Source organism: Lithobates pipiens, unplaced genomic scaffold (assembly GCF_037356315.1).
Source record: "Lithobates pipiens isolate NorthernLeopardFrog02 unplaced genomic scaffold, aLitPip1_a1.2 Scaffold_16, whole genome shotgun sequence".
NCBI classification, from domain to species: Eukaryota; Metazoa; Chordata; class Amphibia; order Anura; family Ranidae; genus Lithobates; species Lithobates pipiens.
Window position 1 is genome coordinate 60,176,472 of NW_027507748.1, and position 15,581 is coordinate 60,192,052.

General features: G+C 44.4%; 1 protein-coding gene across 4 annotated transcripts in view; it reads right to left on the reverse strand.

Annotated features, from left to right (window-relative positions):
* The window catches only part of ITSN1 (intersectin 1), a 249,840-nt gene extending 236,645 nt beyond the window's left edge, over positions 1–13,195 (reverse strand). For 2 of the 4 annotated variants that reach the window (XM_077479948.1, XM_077479947.1), the window contains exon 1: positions 13,039–13,195. The gene's annotated coding sequence lies outside the window, so the exon portion shown is untranslated. The remainder of the gene's footprint in view (positions 1–13,038) is intronic. The other 2 variants (XM_077479949.1, XM_077479950.1) reach the window with 2 other exon arrangements.
* Positions 13,196–15,581: the final 2,386 nt, after the last annotated feature.

Consider the following 15,581-nt stretch of genomic DNA (forward strand, 5'->3'; position numbering starts at 1 on the left):
CGTCGTGCGGCAGTCGGCAAGTGGTTAAAGAGCAACATACCGGTACGTGCTTATGCCCGGCCGTGCCATTCTGCCAACGTATATGTGCAGGAGGCGTTCCTTAAGTGGTTAATCACCACTGGGTTTTTGTTTTTTTATGCTAAAAAGCTAGAAGAAAAAAAATAAAAAAGTTTGTTTCTGTCAGGAAATTTTGAAAATAAATAATTTTTCTCCTTCACTAATGTGTGCTGAGGCAGCGGCACTAACGGCCATCGATGAGGTGGTACCAATATGTGGCACTGATCGGCACTGTTGGGGCTGCAGAGATAATCAGAGCACTGATGACCTGTACAGGTCTCCCCTGTGAGGAGATTCCGCCGATTGGCTCTCATCTCACACTCTGTCAGTGTGAGGCGAGGAGCACCGATTACCGGCACTTCTGTGTTTACATGTGATCGGCTGTTATTGGGCACAGCCGATCACATGGGTAAAGAGCCGGGCCATCGGCTCTTTACAGAGATCGTGGTTACGCGGCATCCCAGGGACACAGGGCACCTGTGATTGCAATTCATGGTTACCTCGATGAACTGTAGCTCCCCAGGGCCGGCAGCACTCATGCAGCCCCAGACCATGACACTCCCACCACCATGCTTGACTGTAGGAAAGACACACTTGTCTTTGTACTCCTCACCTAGTTGCAGCCACACACGCCTGACACCATCTGAACCAAATCATTTTATCTTGGTCTCGTCAGACCATAGGACATGGTTCCTGTAATCCATGTCCTTAGTCTTTCTTTAGCAAACTGTTTGTGGGCTTTCTCATGCATCATCTTTAGACGAGGCATCCTTCTGGAACGACAGCCATGCAGAACAATTTGTTGCAGTGTGCGGCGTATGGTCTGAGCACTGGCAGGCTGACTCCCCACTCCTTCAACCTCTGCAGCAATGCTGGCAGCACTCATACGTCTATTTCCCAAAGACAACCTCTGGATATGACACTGAGCACGTGCACTCAACTTCTTTGCCCATGGCAAGGTCTGTTTTGAGTGGAACCTGTCCTGTTAAACTGCTGTATGGTCTTGGCCACCATACTGCGGCTCAGTTTCAGGGTCTTGGCAACTTCTAATAGCCTAGGCCATCTTTGTGTAGAGCAACAATTCTCTTTTTCAGATCCTCAGAAAGTTCACTGCTATGAGGTGCCATGTTAAACTTCCAGTAACCAGTATGAGAGAGTGATAACCCAAAATTTAACACACCTGCTCCCCATTCACACCTGAGACCTTGTAACAGTAATGAGTCACATGACACCGGGGAGGGAAAATGGCTAATTGGGAGCTCAATTTGGAAATTTTCACTTAGGGGTGTACTCACTTTTTTTGCCAGTAGTTTAGACATTAATGGCTGTGTGTTGAGTTATTTTGAGGGGACAGAAAATTTACACTGTTATACAAGCGGTACACTCACTACTTTACATTGTAGCAAAGTGTCATTCCTTCAGTGTTGTCACATGAAAAAATATAATAAAATAATTACAAAAATGTGAGGGGTGTACTAACTTGTGAGATACTGTACATAGTTATATTGCTCCAAGCTGGACCAATGCATCTATGTAAAAATATACCATACCTGAAATTCTAGAATACATGTAACATAAGTTTATTTTGTTTCCTTAATGCTAGCAACATAAGTACCTGACCATGACTTAGTATTCACCTCCTGCCATCCCTGTACAGCAGAGCCCACAAAAGGAAAAGGGAGAAGCGGTATAAGGAGCCAGTTGGATGTGCTGCATGGCTCATGGGCTGACAAGAGGCATCTAAGTATTTAGACCCATTTCACACCAGGGCGTTTTGCAGGCGCTATAGCGCTAGAAATAGCGCCTGCAATCCGCCCAAAGAAAAAAGTTGCAACATTTTCTGTAGTGTGAAAGCCTGAGGGCTTTCACACTACAGCGGTGCGCTGGCAGGACGTCAGGGAAAAGTCCTGCCAGCAGCTTCTTTGGAGCGGTGAAGAATCGGTGTGTTTACGGCTCCTCCACCACTGCTCCCCATTGAAATCAATGGGGCAGCGCTGTAATACCGCTGGCAAACCGCCGCTATTGCGGCGCATTTCCGGCGGTTTTAACCCTTTCTCGGCCACTAGTAGGGGTAAAAGCTCCCCGCTAGCGACTAAAATGCACTGCACATCTGGCGGTAAAACGCCACTAAAAATAGCAGCGTTTTACCGCCCGCGCTATGGGCGGTGTGGTGTGAAAGGGGTCCGAGTGCCAGTTCACACCACATGCAGTTCCTTGTGCTTTTTTCTGCACTGAAAATGCATGCAGTGTTTCCTATGTATTCCAATGGCTCTAGTTCACTCAAGTGCAGTCAGTTTCCTAGAAGTCATGAAACACTTAGCTCTTAGCTGCATGGTCTCCACCTCTGGGTTCCATCAGACGATATCAGATACTTCAAGCCCTGGCGAGTTGCTGTATATACAGGGGACACAGGTATAAAAATTAGCTGTTCAGGCAAGACAGCTAATCAGTGCCACTGCCACACACAAAGCCCGTCCCTTGTTGTTACAGCCAGAGCCAAAATGATCAGGGATAATTTTGCAATGTAACCTGCAGGAATACCAATTTGGCAAAGAGGTAGGTTTTAAGGGTTCATAGGTTTATATTATGGTAGGCAGGAGAAATTCAGCCAGAAATGTGAAAGAACAAGCCAAAGCAGCTCAAGATCATTATCCCTCCCGAACAGGAATGTCTGCTTTTATATACTGATTTTAAGATGGATACATATTTAGCAAAATAGAATTTGTGCAGGCTAAAGGGGAGGGCCAGCCAGGAAAAAAAAATAAAAAATGATGTAAAAGTCAGCAGCTACAAACACTGTAGCTGCTGACTTTTAATAAGGACACTTACCTGTCCTGGGTGCCCGTGATGTTGGCCACCTACGTTCCCAGAACACACCATTGTCCCATTCACTAGAAGATGACGTGGGGAGGAGAAGACTGAAGATCACAGCGGAATAGGAAGAGACAGATTAGGACAATCTGCCTAGCAACAGGCATTTCTAGTACGTTAAAAAGAAAAAAAAAAAAAAAGAAAATATTCCCTCCAATTTTTAGGAACATTTTTAGGCTTTTTTTTTTTTTTTTTTTTTTTTGAGTGGCCCTCCACTTTAAGCAGGTTGTACCGGTACAAACAGTTCTAGGAGTCATTGGCCTTAAAAGATGAAGGACTTCCCGGAGGAACAAATGGAAATTCTATTGCACATGGAGAAGCTGTGAGGCTCTCAGCAGATCCACAGCAAAGACACTCATGGTAGGTGGAACAGTTGGGGGACTGCTAGAGAAGGACAGCTTTATAACTCTACTAAAAGTATGTCTAGAAAAAAATAAAATAAATATATATATATATATATATATATATATATATATATATATATATATATATATATATATATATATATATATATATATATATATATATATATATATATATATATATACACACATATACACACACACACACACAGGACACCTGACCACCTTAAAGATTCTGAGGCCACATGGAAAAAAGGTGTTCTGGTCATAGGAGATTTTAATAAAAATATTATTTAGCCTCAACATCAAACAATATGTCTGGCGAAAATCCAATACAGATCACCATCCAAATAACACCATTCCTGCAGTAGAGTATGGAGGTGGCAATATCCTGTTATTTTGGGGGGGGGGGTTAAGATCCTGTTATTGGGGGTGTTTCGCTGCAGTAGGAACTGGAGCACTTGTCAGGATAGTAGGAAAAATGGATGGGGCAAAAAAAAAAAATCATAAGATTCTTGAGGAAAATCTGTTGTCCTCTGTCAGAAAGTTGTCAATGGGAAGGTTTACCTTCCAACATGACAATGACCCAAAGCACACAAAAAACAACCACACTGACTGAAGCAGAGAAAAAAAAAAAAGGTGAATGTCTTTGCATGGTCTAGCCAGAGCCCAGACTTCAACCCCATTAAAAATCTGTTGAATGACTTGAAGACTGCAGTCCACAAATGGTCACCATCAAATTTAACTCAATGTGAGCAGTTCTGCAAAGAAGAGTGGGGAAATATTGCAAAGTCTGGATGTGCAAAGTTAGAGACAAATCAACAGACTAAAAGCCTGTAATAAACCACTTGCGTACTGGGCACCTTAACCCCCTCCTGCCCAGACCAAATGTTCAGCTTTTAGCGCCGTCACTCTTTGAATGACAATTGCGGTCATACAACGGTGTACCCGAATGACATTTTTATAATTTTTCCCCACAAATAGAGCTCTCTTTTGGTGGTATTTGATCATCTCTGGGTTTTTTATTAAAAAAAAATAAAAATTATAATAAAAAAAATAAAATACAAAAACGTTTTATATATTTTGTTAAATTTTGCAAACAGGTCATTTTTCTCCTTCATTGATGTACGCTGATGAGGCTACCATGATAAGGCAGCACTGGTGGGTGGCAGTGACGGGCAGCACTGGTGGGCATTGATAGGTGCCACTTTTATGCTGGTGGGCACTGGCAGGTGGTACTGGTGGGCACAGATGAGGCAGCTTCATTTCTTCGGGACCGATCTCCCTTCAACAGAAGCCGGTGATTATTATTTTTTATTTATTTATTTATTTTTACGCCGACAGCTTGGAGGAGAAAAAAAAAAAAGAAAGAAACGATTGGCGATCTTCTGTCTACATCACATAATCAGCTGTCATTGGCTGACAGCTGATCACGTGGTAAGGGGCTGGGATCGATCCCTTACTCTGATCTGTAATCACCCGATTCTCATTGACTCGGTGATCACAGCACGTGCGGGGAACGTGCAAAGAGGAGGACGTCTATTGACAGCCTCAAGAAAGTAGGTCCACACTGTAGCTGTCATTCAGCTATAGTGCAGATCTGAAGGGGTTAAAGTGTGGCTTGACAAAATAATGACATAAAAGGGGTGATCCTTTTACCAACTCAGTGAATCTGTTTTTTGTTTTGTTTTTTCCTGGTGTTAGATCTTTCACTTGGATGTTACAAGTTGCACTGGTAAAAACAGCTGGATAAAACAAAAAATTTGTCTGTCTTCATTTCAGGCTGCAGAGTAACAAAATGCGATTTTAAAATGGGGCGATTCTTTTCTATACCCACTGTATATGAGCATTACCTATAGTAAGGTGCTGTGTTCGGAAAGCTATGTACAGCCCCCTCCAACCAGCCATGATCTGCCTGCAGATCCCTTTTTCAGGTTGCACTCGAACCTCACAGGTATGATGAAGTGTGCACGCTTTTTTGCACATTTACACGCATTACCATTTAGGGCATCCAATTAAAAGTGTTTGTTAAGGCTAAAATTCAAAAATATTGAAATGTCTCTTTAAGCGATTTACATGTGATTTATTTTGTCCTTTTTGTTTTTCTGCCTGACAATGCTCCATTAAACCTGGCTGATCCTGCCTGTGCCGCTCCTCCAAAACTGACCACGGTCGCATAACATGCATTTCGGAAGCTGTTCAAAATGGAAACACAAGATAAAATAAAAATAAAAAGGGGGGGGGGGTGAGGGGGGGGGGGTGAGGGGGGAGGGGGGAGAAGATCACAAGTCACAACCTAGTTGGTTATTAGGAAGGGTTACAACCACTTTCATTTCAATAGGCTGCTCTCTGTCTGAGAAATGGGCGAAAGGAATGCCTGACCCATTTTAACAATCTACTGCAGTACCATGTGTTTTGGCATGTGTTAGCAAGACGCATGGGGTGCCACTAAGAATGAATGGCACTGCTGAACCTTTTGCAAAAGGGCAGCATGTTTTCCTGCACTGGGGAAAGTGCATTTGTTGTGCATGTTCTCAAGACACACAGGTGTGAACTAAGCCTCAGACATCACTCTGGATGTTATAATAAAAAAATAAACCCACACAAAAATGTTGTCATTTCAAAAGGTCACCATATTAATGCCCCCTTTTTTGGATAGGAAGCATATTGCCAACACGCTTAGAAGGCAGCAGTCAGTATAGCAAGACCATTTCGGATAGGTTGCTGCGAGTCACTGGCAGTCAATGCACTTTTCAGAATGCAAAGTGACCTATACTGAGAATATTACAAATTATCTATATTTATTTCCACCAATTATCATAACTCCTTGCAGATAACAATCTCATTGACAACGTTAGCTTAGCTAAAAAAGGCAACGGTTAAAGTGGATGTACCCTTACAGACCACTTTGACCTACAGGTAAGCTTAGATTAAGGCTTACCTGTAGGTGCAAGAAATATCTCCTAAACCTACACGGTTTAGAACATATTAGAAAATGACAGGCACCGATGTCTACGGCACATGCACCACAGATAGCGGCACGCAGGCGCACTAAGCACACCGCTATCTGCAATTATGCCGTTACTGGCGGCTCCTGCTCATGGCAGCGTCGGAGGAGGAAGACGACGAGGGTCACTTCAGGGGCTTCCATCTCAGGTAAGTTATTCATAATGAGCTATTATGCTATGCAAACTAGCTCATTATGCCTTTGCCTTGCAGGGTCTATTTTTTATTTAGGCTTTACTTCCTCTTTAAGGCTTGCACAGTATAGGATTTCATTTTATCTGTGCCCAGTCTTGCCACGAAGAGTTAAATCGAGCTCTGAGCAATCCTCTTTTTTTCAGTGAGATAAAAATGGACAGAAAAGAGAAATAGTAGTTAGTTGTTGAATGTATTGATGCATTCACAGAATTTCACAGTAACCATGAGATAAAACAAAGTTCAGGAATATTCCTTTATCCCATTGTTTTGCAAATCTATGTACACTACAAACTGTATGATTGAATCAGTTCTGAAATCGCTGTTTAACTAACCTGACAGCTTATTATTCCAAAATAGGAAAACGTAATTTTGTTTGCAAATATTAAAGATTCTACTAGCAAAAATAAGTCCTTACATTTAAAGGGCACCTGTCATTTCAGATCCATCATGGCAGGGCCTGTTAGCGGGCATCCAATCGCCTTCTACCGTCACGTCCCTCACCTTGTTGTGTCACTGCCGCATCACCAGCCGCCCCATTAAAGCGAATGGGACTGTTGGTGAGTCAACAGCGGGTCAGAGGAGGAGGCTCTGCGGGACAGAGATGACAGTTGCTCAGTAAATTATGATTTAAATTGAGTGGATTTTAATTAAATTCACTCTGCTCACAACCCATTTTTTACTCCACAGAAACCCTTAAAATATTGTTCAGGTCTCTGGAAACCCTTGTTAAAAAATAATAACACTTGATGGTACATTAGAGTAATAACTAAAATATATATCTCACACACACTATATCAATCAGAATATATAATATGGATAGCATCAGGGTGGATTTGATTTAAATCCCTAGTAAAAATGCTGGATTTAAATCATAATTTTTAAAGAGCAACTGTTATTTCTATTCCGCACCGGCTCCTCCTCTGACCCGCTGTTGATTCACCGACAGTCCCATTCACATTAATGGGACGGCTGGTGATACGGCAGCAGGTGACAGGCGCTGCCATGATGGATCTGAAATGACAGGTGCTCTTTAAAATGTAAAAACTCACTCTTGCTGGTAGTTAGAATCTTTAATATTTGCAAACAAAATGAAGGTTTCCCATTTAGAATAATAAACTGTCAGTTTAGTAAGACAGCGATATTAGAACTGATTCAATCATACAGTTTGTAGTGTAGTGTAGATTGTAGTGTACCTAGATTTGCAAAACAATGGGGTAAAGGAATATTCCTGAACTTTGTTTTATCTCATGGTTACTGTGAATGTGTGTGAATGCATCCCATGTTATCTTAGGTGGCAGAACTTGGATTCATCGAATGAGTTTACCAAAAATATTGCAGAAAATAATGAGCCTTGTGCTATATAACTAAGCTCCATTTCATGCTGAATAAACTAAATTATTAATTTATCTTAAATAGAAAACTATCTTTAGGATTTTAATATATAACTTTTGGATTTAAACCTGGGCAGATCATTTATTATTTATTTACTGATTCCTGCTCTGTATAACAAGAATTTAAAAGCAGAAATGTACCCATAACAACTTGATAAAAAAAACAAGAATAACAACAACTAGAAAAGCTACAATTTCTGGGGAAATTGTGTGAAGTGCTTTTGCCTTCACCTACTAGAGTGGGCGGAGTGGCTTGAGTAACTATGAAAAGTGTTAAAAAAACTTAATATTTTAAAAAGTATAAATAGTAGTAAAAAAGTTGAAGAAGTTTAATTATTTTTTTTGTTCATGGGGTGGTCATAATGTTTTGGCTGATCATGTTGTGGTCATAGTGTTTTTGTCTGGTCATAATGTTTTGGCTGGTCATGGGGTTGTCAGCTTTTGTCACCTCCCACTCTAGTTTTGAACATTTCGCCATTAATTCTTATGGGACAAATTTTGCTGCAAAAATAACGATATTTCGTGAACCATTCGGCGAAACGTTCCACAAAATAATAGCACACCAATTGGGAACAATCCGCATGTTTTGGTATATTAGTGTGTATGTAGTGTAAAAGCTGTGGGAGGCGTTAGGGTGGTAAATTTGGCTATAATAATAATGTGATATAACAGTAAGTGCTCTTGCTATGCAAGAACGCTTAATAATAATAATAATGTTCTTTATCAAGGAACATGCGTGCCACATTAATAATTATGTTACCAAAATGTGTGTGCGCTGTAAATGGCTTTCGGCATTGCTACTGTTACTTCTTGCCAAGGCTGCCAATTTGCTGAAGCCCAAAGCCTCAGCTGTAAATCATAAAATAGAACTAAACCCAACAAGTTACTGGTTTCAAAAACAGTTCCATTCCTGGAATGCTGGAAATGCAAACTGTCACATCTGATTGGGTCCTCAAATGGTCAAAACCAACAAATGGTTGGAGTCATAAATGATCACATGTGCAGCACCATGACAGTTAATCTGAAATTATTTTACTGGTCATGATATCCTCTCCCCTCCATATGGGGATCACATAGCCGACACTCTAATGGGAAACAGATCAGGGATCTGATTGGTTGTTAAAGGTCTGTACATCCCCTTGTATCATGGCACAAAGTGACCTCTCCATCCAGCCATCCTCAAGATACAAATAAGGAGCCCATTGCTCATCACTTCACTGGCCCTGCAAAAGGCGCTCCAGATAGCGATGCTATATCAGAAAAAACTGTTATCAGATGAGTTCTGATTGGTTACTATAGGTGATGCCAAGTCTGTATTCTTGTTACAGGATACATTGATCTATTCCTCTAAAATGAGAGTATTACACATGACATGATCATGTCTACAGGTCATCAATTCAAATGGATTACAAACACGGAATCCACTTTCCTGGGTTGTGCACAAGCAACACGTAGTAATGATAAGAACCGATTTGTCAGCGAGACGAGATACCGCCAAAGATCAAATAAAACAAAATGTGAAGATAGAAAAAAAAATGGAACAAAGAAACGTCCCAAAGAATAAGGATCTCCTCCTTAAAGCTCTTCTTTGACACATTACTTTGTTCCATTTTTTTCTTTCTTCAAATCATATCAATTCCCCCTCCAGATAGAAATCCTGTATTTGTCGCTTTATTATTAAAACACTACAGTCAGAGATTGGCTCCGATGGGTTGTTATGGGTTACAGCACTTTGCAGAATAAGTATGTACATCCCATTCACATGAAGAAGTAATCCATCCTAATAGATGAGCAGATCTTAAAAAAACATGTACCGTATATACTCGAGTATAAGCCGAGATTTTCAGCCTCTTTTTTGAGGCTGAAAGTGCCCCCCTCGGCTTATACTCGAGTCATCGCTGTCTGCCCGCTCGATCAGCGTGTCGAGCAGACAGACAGTGGCCATTCTATGATTCAAAAGCCGCGCCTCCGGCTCCGCCTTCGCCTGTGATAGGCGGAACACTGAATTTCCCAGCAGCCTGTGTTCCGCCTATCACGGGCATCGTCTCATCCTCGTACTACGGACGAGGATGATACGACGTCCGTGATAGGCGGAACACAGGCTGCTGGGAAATTCAGTGTTCCGCCTATCACAGGCGAAGGAGGAGGCGCGGCTTTTGAATTTTACAATGGCCGCCGACGAAGAGGGCACGGGACGGAGGCAAGGCACGGCACGGGACGGGACGGGACGGGACGAAGGCAAGGCACGACACGGGACGGAGGCTCGGGACAAAGGCTCGGGACACAGGTAGGCTGGACACACACACACACACACACACACACACACACACACCTGTACTGCCCACTAAACATGATGGGATTTTTGTCGTGGCTATGACGCAAAGTGGCTGCTGGATGGTCTTCTCTGTGTGGGTGGCCAGCGGGAATAAATCTGCGACTCAACTATTCCCTTTTCCCTGCCAAAGTGAATGGGTCCTCAGCCCTGGTTCACACTATATTGCCATGCAGCTAACACTGCAAACCCTATTCATTTCCGCACTGCGTTTTGCGATCTGCTGCGGGTGTAGGTGCAGGTAGGCTGGACACACACACACACACACACACACACACACACACACACACACACACACACACACACACACACGGATGGAGACACACACACACGGATGGATGGATGGATGGAGACACACACACACACAGGGATGGATGGATACACACACACACAGGGATGGATGGATGGATGGAGACACACACACACAGGGATGGATGGATGGATGGATGGATGGAGACACACACACACAGGGATGGATGGATGGATGGATGGAGACACACACACACAGGGATGGATGGATGGATGGACACACACAGGGATGGATGGACGGACACACAGGGATGGACGGACACACAGGGATGGACGGACACACAGGGATGGACGGACACACACACAGGGATGGACAGGCATGTCTCACCCTCGGCTTATACACGAGTCAATAAGTTTGCCAGTTTTTTTGGGGGTAAATTGGGGGCCTCGGCTTATATTCGGGTCGGCCTATACTCGAGTATATACGGTAATCTTTCAGCCATTCCCCCCATAGATGGAGAGCTGTGTGTGACACTTTACTAGGAAACAGGGAACTCCGGGAGGTGGATTCTGATTGGTTGCCATAGGGGATGGAACTTTGCAAAACAAGGTTGTACCCGTTACAGGATACAGAGATCTATCCTTCTAGATGAGACAATGACAATCGATGTGCGATCATTTCCACAGGTCATCAGATCAGTGACCCCTTCAGATGTATCTGACACATATATATATATAAATTAGTTATACATATACATACACATATACATATACATACACACATATATATATATATAGTTGCCATAGGTTACAGCACTTTGCAGAGTAAGTCTGTACATCCCTATCACAGGATGCAGTCACCTATCCTTCTAGATGAAAATATTACATGTAAAAACATTCCCACTGGTCATATTTCCTCCTCAAGAGATCCTATAGTTTCTGATTGGTTGCCATAGGTGATGGCACTGCGCAGAACAATTCTATCGTTGTTATGATGGGATACAGTGATCTAACCCTCTACATGAGAACATTATAAATGGCACATGCTAATCTCCCCCCCCCCCCACCCCCAGACAGAGATTTTGTAGCTGATACTTTATTAGGAAACAGTACAGTCGGGGACAAGAGATATGACTGGTTGCTACGACCCATGGCAACCAAGTCACCGCTCCTTGCTATGGCTTACGACACCCAGGTCACCATTCGTTGCTATGGCTTGCGGCACCCAGGTCACCATTCGTTGCTATGGCTGACGGCACCCAGGTCACCATTCGTTGCTATGGCTGACGGCACCCAGGTCACCATTCGTTGCTATGGCTGACGGCACCCAGGTCCCCACTCCTTGCTATGGCTGACGGCACCCAGGTCCCCACTCCTTGCTATGGCTGACGGCACCCAGGTCCCCACTCCTTGCTATGGCTGACGGCACCCAGGTCCCCACTCCTTGCTATGGCTGATGGCACCCAGGTCCCCACTCCTTGCTATGGCTGACGGCACTCAGGTCCCCACTCCTTGCTATGGCTTACAGCACCTAGGTCACAATTGGTTGCTGTGGCTTACAAAACAGCGCTGTAACCCATAGCAACCAATGTGCTGTACCCTATGACAACCAGTCAAAACCTATGTGTTGTAATCCCTGACAACCTATGTGTGAAAGACCACATTGCTATGGCTTAGGGCAGCGTTTCTCTACTCCAGTCCTCAAGGCGCCCCAACAGGTCATGTTTTCAGTATTTCCTTCAGATGAGACTGTGGTAAATAGTAAGGCAGGGAAACTGATCAACTCACTTGTACAAAATAACGGTGAGCCTGAAAACATGACCTGTTGGGGCGCCTCGAGGACTGGAGTTGAGAAACACTGGCTTAGGGCACCCAGGTCATCATTCATTGCTATGGCTTACAAGACAGCGCTGTAACCCATAGCAACCAGTCATAACCAACGTGTTGTAACCTATGGCAAACAGTCAAAACCTATACGTTGCAATCCACGGCAACCTGCGAAAGACCACAGCGACCAGTTATAACCTATGTGCTGTAACCCATGGCAACCAGTCGCAACCAAAGTTCTGTAAACCGTAGCAACCAGTCATAACCACTTTGGTTTCAACTGGTTGCTATAGGTTACAGAACTTTGGTCCCGTCAGGTTGCTATCAGTAACCACACCTTGCTGAATAAGTCTGTACATCCCTGTCACAGGACAAAACGATCATTCCCCCTCCGGATAAGAGATCCTATGATATGTGACACTCTATCAGTAGTGAGGGGGATGGGTTCTGATTGTTTGCTATGGGTGACAGCACTATGCAGAATAAGCCTGTCCCTCCTCGTATTATGGGATAGGTGACCCCTCCATCCTCTGGATGAGAATGGTGACACCCATTACTGCCCACTGTCCCCCTGTAGGGGGCGCTCTGACAGCAGACACTGTGTTGGCCTAGTCCTGCAGCAGGCAGGTCAGAGGGTTGCTATGGGTTACAGCACTGTGCAGACTGAGGCAGGACATGTTATAAGGTGACCCCTGGATGCTGAGCCCCGCCCCCTCACAATGAGAAGGGGTGGTCCCTTCTCCCTCACCTCATAGCGCTCCCGGTCTCAGGGCAGGCGGCTCCGGTCACACATCTCCCCCCTCCGCCTCGCTCCCTCGCTGGCAGCTCTGGTGTGTAGAAGAATCAGAGCGCCCCTCACCCACAGCGCCTCCTCCCAGCCACTCACTGACGCCGCACCGCGGCCGGCCAATCGGACACGCCGACAGCCACGCCCCCTTTCCCACCCTCCCGCCTATAAGGCGGCTCGATGCATTCTTCGCGTAGATGCGGCAAGGAGATGTGACGTCATCAGGCCAGAGCCCAGTAGACGCGACTGGCGGCCATTTGTAGTCAGGGAGGGAGAGCTTTACAGCGCCTGTGGCTACACATCAGGCTAGGCAACGTGCAGAATCGGAGTCGTTTCCCCCCCTCCTGGTTCCCTTAGAGAAGGAGCGTTGGTTTACGTCCTGTTATGCATGCGAAAGCAACATAATTACGAGCTGGTATTATTTTTTTAAATCATTGTGCCAGGCCAAGGTGGGAGCAGGGCAGCTCGGAGGAAAACTATGCTTGCCAGGATTCAAGATGGACGCGCGGGGCGCTTAATTTATACGTAACACGTGAGGGAGTGGTGGGTTAATGATAATAGAACGCCCGGGGCTGGTGACGTCACTCCACAGCCCGTTACTTAAAGGAGCAGGCACCCAAATCTGGACAGTCCTGTCGGCAGATCGCAAATAAAAGTAGATCTGTCACAAAATAGTCTCTGCCTGATTAGGCCTTAGAGTCAGTGAGGAAATATTTTAGTGTGAGCGATAGACCTTGACTGTCCTATCACCAGCACAAATGTACATAAAATATGGACACCCTTCAAAAGAAGCGTTAAAGGGTCCGTTTATCGTTCGCTAATCGCAAACCAATTCAAGTGAATGGGGCCGAGCCACACTGCGCACAATGTAGGCAGTTGCACCGTGGTTGCCCGGCAGGAGGTAAAAACAAGCGGAGAGGAGGCGATAGAACAACTCCTCACCGCTTGTCAAACGCTCTCTGGAGACCGATCCGAATGAAGATTGCTCTTCAGAGGGCAAAGCAATAATGAATGAGGCCTTAGTGCATTGGGGTGCCATCAAAATGAATGTCACTGCAACACAGCAGCACCTACCACACCTACCTACCTACCGCATGTTCCCACGTCACGGGCCTCAGGGCTTGTTTACACCACAGCTTCAGCATTCCTGATGCATTTTTGCATACATTTTAAATGCAGTCATGTGCATTCTTTTTCCTCTTATTTTATTTTCATTAGGACAATGTGCATTCCGGTGCGTTTACATGCACTTTGATTTTTTCCAGGCAAAAAGAAAAAAAAATTCTTCAGGTTGTACTTTTGTTGAAAGCGCTGGAACTGACTGCACTGTTGTGAAGAACTAGGGCCATGTGAACTATAGCAAAAAAGATGGCTACAGCGCGAATCCACATTGCCGGGGTGGGGATGCCTATTGACGTCCTCCCATGATTGCATTGCCTCCTGCAGCACGCATCGGCGGGGATCTGCAATCGCTGTGTCCTTCAGATACAGCTGATCACAGATCAGTGTCAAGAACCAATCACGGCGGCTCTTTACCATGTGACCAGCTGTGTCCATTAACAGCTGATCACAGTGTAAACACGATTTGCTGTTCATCGGCAGCCCTCTCCTCACGCTAACAGCACGTGAGTAGAGGCAAGCTTCCTCATGATCAGTGCAGCCCCAACAGTGCTACCAATCAGTGCCCATTAGTGATGCCTGTCAGTGCCCACAAGTGCTACCTATCAGTTCCCATCAGTGATGCCTGTCAGTGCCCATCAGTGATGCCTATCAGCGCCCATCAGCGAAGGAGAAAAATTACTTATTTGCTAAATTTTATAGCAGAAACTTAAAAAGGTTTTTTTTTTCTAAATTTTTAGTCTTTTTTTTATTTATTTAGCAAAAAAAAAAACAAGTGGTGATTAGAACCCATCAAAAGAAAGCTCTATTTGTGTGAAAAGAATGATAAAAATGTCATATGGGTGCAGTGTTGCATGACCACGCAATTTTCATTCAAAGTGCAATAGCGCTGAAAGCTGAAAATTAGCCTGGGGGTAAAAGTGCCCGGTAGGTAAGTGGTTAAAAACCCACTAGAAATCACCTGGTGTGAAGCAGCCCTGAAACCTTTCCAGCTGTGGGTCAAATCTTTGCTCTTTTTGAAAAGCTACCAGTGCCACTGATGCCCAAAACTTCTGGATGTGTTCAGTAGCTAATCTCCTGCTGGGGGCTATTATCAGAAAAAAACACAGCACCCAGCAGGGGACCAGGCATCTGACACACCCTGAAATTATAGCAGCCATGCCCGTAGCTTTTCAAAAGGGTAAAAATCGTAATCAGCACCCAACGGTGAGATAAGTATTAGGGCCCAGTTACACTTCCTATTCGGGGTAACAAGCATGTTTCCACAATGTGCAGTAATAGACATAAGATCCATCACTGCATTGCAGTGCTATTTAATTTGAAGGGCACTCTGACTCATTAAAGCGGAACTAAACCCTCTTATCCTTTACAGCCAAGTTAGCTGC